The following is a 3659-nucleotide window of genomic DNA, read 5'->3' on the forward strand; positions in this document are numbered from 1 at the left end:
CAGCTACCTGCACAAGAGACAACGGGACGGCAGCAGCATCTGCGCACGGCTTCATCATCATCATCATCGCTCGCTGGGCCTGCCTGCCTGGTAGTACAACCATGTTTTCATCAACAGGGGTACTCTTACATGAATGAATGAATGAACAAATGAATGAACGAAGAAACGTCACGGCAGAACACCTTCAGGGCCGGGTTTCTGCTCTCAGTTGAGCAGCCGAAGGAGAAGAGGATCCATGGACGTGCTAGCATGGACCATCGACCGTGCAAGTAAAGTGAAGAGGAGGAGCATGCTTTGCTTTGACTGGTGATGCCAGCCAAATGGTCATTATGGTACCCAGATGACATGGCCATGCCCAATTCCAACTTGTGGTGCAGTAGCAGAGCCGAGAGCACTGCAAAGTCTGCAATGCAACTGCAAGCAAAGGTAGCAGCAGCAGCAAATCCGGCTTGCAGAAAAGCAGTCGAAACAAGAGCAAAGGAGACGGGAAACCTACTGCAAGCGAAGCACATGGCGGAGTCAACCATCAGGAGAATCTACTACTTTTACCGGCAGTGCAGTGTGCAGGTCCTTTTCGAGTTTTCGTCCCCATCCCCATAAAGGCGCCACGCCGGTCATTAGGGCAAGTAAATCCATGGAGATGCCACTTTCTGTGCTTTGCTTTGCTTGCTTCATTGCTTGGCTTGCATCGGGACAGGACATACACCGGGACAGTGATGCTGTTGTCTAGCAAGTCGTACTCGTCCAGCACCACCGCTTACACTTGCTGAAATATCCTGCTGCATCATAGACTACTATGGTAGTAGGATACAGCTACAAAAGAAGCAAAATACCCAAATATCGTCTTGCTTCACAAAAAGTGTATATGTAGTACTATGTAGTAGGATAAAAAAGAAGCAAAATATCCCAAGTTCTGAATATGACGCGACATGCCTCCAAAACTCAAGATTGCCGGCAAGCAGTCTATTCATAGGGAGGACGCGAACACGACACAGCCACACAGGGATAGATAATGGAGCATCTTGTTCTTATTGGACAGATGGGCATGGGCTGGACTGAATGAAGAGGCGTTGACTTGTGACCCAAAAGAAAAACAGCATGCATTATATAATTGTGTAAGAACCTGATTGATCGCCGATCATATCATATAGTGATAAACAACACCGAAGGTAGCCGGGAAATGGTCAACCTATGAGGTGTATCCATCTGGTGCAGGACTGCAACAGATAAGAACAGGGAGAGAGGGGGAGGCCATATGAAACATCCTTGCAGAAGAAAGGTTTTTTTTGTTGAATCCAGAAATAGCCAGCGATGTGGTGTGTCCATTGAGTAGCTGCTGCAACTTGCAAACGCAAAGAATAGGGCCGGCCACATTGAACTGAACTGAATCGAATAGAATCAAATGAATCATCCATCATGCCAGCAATTAGCTACCAATAATGAAAGAACAGTTGATCGATCACATCCTAATATATACCAACCAACGAACCAAATGCTCATTTCAGAATCACCGTTCGCAGTGAACTGAAGAACAATTCCCCACCTGCAACGCAAAATGCAAACGCATGGTTTGGTCTCTAACAAAGACAGAGGTGTTGATTCAGCAGGGCTTATCAGTGAGCTAAGAGCGTTTTTCTCTCACAACAAACCAGCACCGGCCACACTTATCAGTCCAGAAACCAACCGGCGAAGATGCTCCGCTCTCCTTCCTATGTACTTACAACACCACCAATTTGCCATGTTCTACAAACTCAAATCCTCCAATTCCTCTTCTCCTCCTTCTAAGTAGCAGGAGTAGTAGTATGGTAAATAAATACAACATGAATGAAACAAAGCAGCAAGGCTTTTTGCAGCCTACTGTACTACAGACAGACATAGAGTCCGTTGGTCATCTCTGCACCATGGCGTCGGCATGGCCGTCTTCGAGCCTCCAGCTGGTGCTCCGGCTCCTGGACCCATGGCTGAACGCTGCGCTATGATCAGACGCGTCGTCGTCGTTGAGCTCAGGCATGGCGTGCGACCGCGACGCCGACGACGACGCACCATGGCCGCGTCCTCCAAAGCAGGCGAAGACGTTGCGGAGGAAGCGGCGGACGGTGCCCCTGTCCGTGGACGCGGCCTGCCTAGACCCCCACGAGATCCGCCGGGGCGCGCCGCCGCTGTTGAACCCGCCGTCCATCTCCGTGTACACCACGGGGAGCTCCCTCTCCTCGGGCCTCCGCCCGCCGGCGAACCTCCCGACCGCGAACCCGCCGCCGGGGAGCCTCCAGATGGTGAGCCCGACCGTAGTCTCCTCCTCCCCGGCGTTGGTGGCGCCAGCGGCGGCCGTGGCGCCTGCGGCGCGCGGGGCGTCGGTGGGCATCTCGTGGCGGCAGACGGGGCAGGAGTTACGGAGGGCGAGCCAGGGGAGGATACAGTCGGCGTGGTAGATGTGCGCGCAGGGCATCTCCCTGGCCTCGGCGCCCAGCTCGAAGGGCTCCTTGCAGACGGCGCAGTGCGCGTCAGCGGCGACGTGGTCTGCGCCGACGGAGACCACGGGCATGGACTCGACGGCGGCCTTGGACGCCGGCGGCGCGTCGCGGGCGCGGGCCGCCGCGAGCCCGCCCGCCTCGATCTGCGCCAGCTGGTCCAGCAGGCGCTCGAATCCCGACCCCATGAGGAAGTCCGACATGCTGTCGGGCAGCGGGCGCAGGCCCGACCCCGCGCCGTCGTCGTAGAACAGCTCGAAGCTGCTCCCGCCGGTGTTGGCGGCGGCGGTGGGGGAGGAGGAGCCGTCTGCGGCGTCGGATGGTGGCGGTGGGAGGGGAGCGGCGGAGCACGATGACGGGGTTGAACGGCGAGGCGCGGGAGTCGGCGCCGCCGCTAGTGCCGCGACGGGCGCGGCGGAGGCGGAGGTCGGCGGCGACGTGGTGGTGCGCGCGGGGGCGGCGGAGGTAGGCTGCGCGTGGTGGTGGCGCGCCCATCTCCTCGAGGAAGCCCCCGCCGCAGGAAGGGCAGGCGGGGGATGGGGAGGCGGGAGCGGCGGCGGCGCGCACGAAGCGGTCGCACTGGTAGCACCAGTAGGAGGAGGACGGGGAGCGGGAGGGGGAGGGGGAGGAGGGCGTCGCCATCGGGGGAGAGCTCAGCTCAGATCTGGGCGGCGGGAGAAGGGAAAAGTCGAATACTCCAATCCGAAGGCTGAGTGTTACCTAGCTTGCCGACGCTGCTTGGTTGGGAACGGCAGCCGATCCGGACAGGCCTGCCGGCACGGCGGTGACTAGGAAAGGCAGCAGCTTTCTGCTCCAGACAGCGGCGGCGGAGGAGGAGGGGGAGAGGGAGGAGGAAGAAGGGTTGGTTGGTGGTGTGGGAGGAGGCGAGGCCGAGGACCGAGGGCTGATTCCCCTCCTGCCTTTGGGTTGGGTGGGTGGAGAAGAGAAATGCGGGAAATGCTGGCGGTGGACTGGAGGTGGGGGGAGAAAGCAAAGGTTTTTAACCGCCGGAGACGCGGAGGTGGAGTGGGGGGTGGGGGTGGGGGTGGGGGTGGGCCCACCCGTGGGGGAGGAAAAGAAAAGGCACGCAAGTGGTGTGGTCGTGGAAGTTGCCTGCCTGCTCAGACGACACGAACGATGCCGCGTTGGCATTCATTGGACACTTCAGATTGGTTGGTGCAAGAAAATATG

General features: G+C 58.0%; 1 pseudogene; it reads right to left on the reverse strand.

Moving 5' to 3' along the window:
* Nucleotides 1–1417: 1417 nt before the first annotated feature.
* LOC136517807 (probable E3 ubiquitin-protein ligase RHC2A) lies at nucleotides 1418–3247 on the reverse strand (annotated as a pseudogene).
* Nucleotides 3248–3659: the final 412 nt, after the last annotated feature.

The sequence above is a fragment of the Miscanthus floridulus genome, chromosome 17 (assembly GCF_019320115.1).
Source record: "Miscanthus floridulus cultivar M001 chromosome 17, ASM1932011v1, whole genome shotgun sequence".
Taxonomy (NCBI): Eukaryota; Viridiplantae; Streptophyta; class Magnoliopsida; order Poales; family Poaceae; genus Miscanthus; species Miscanthus floridulus.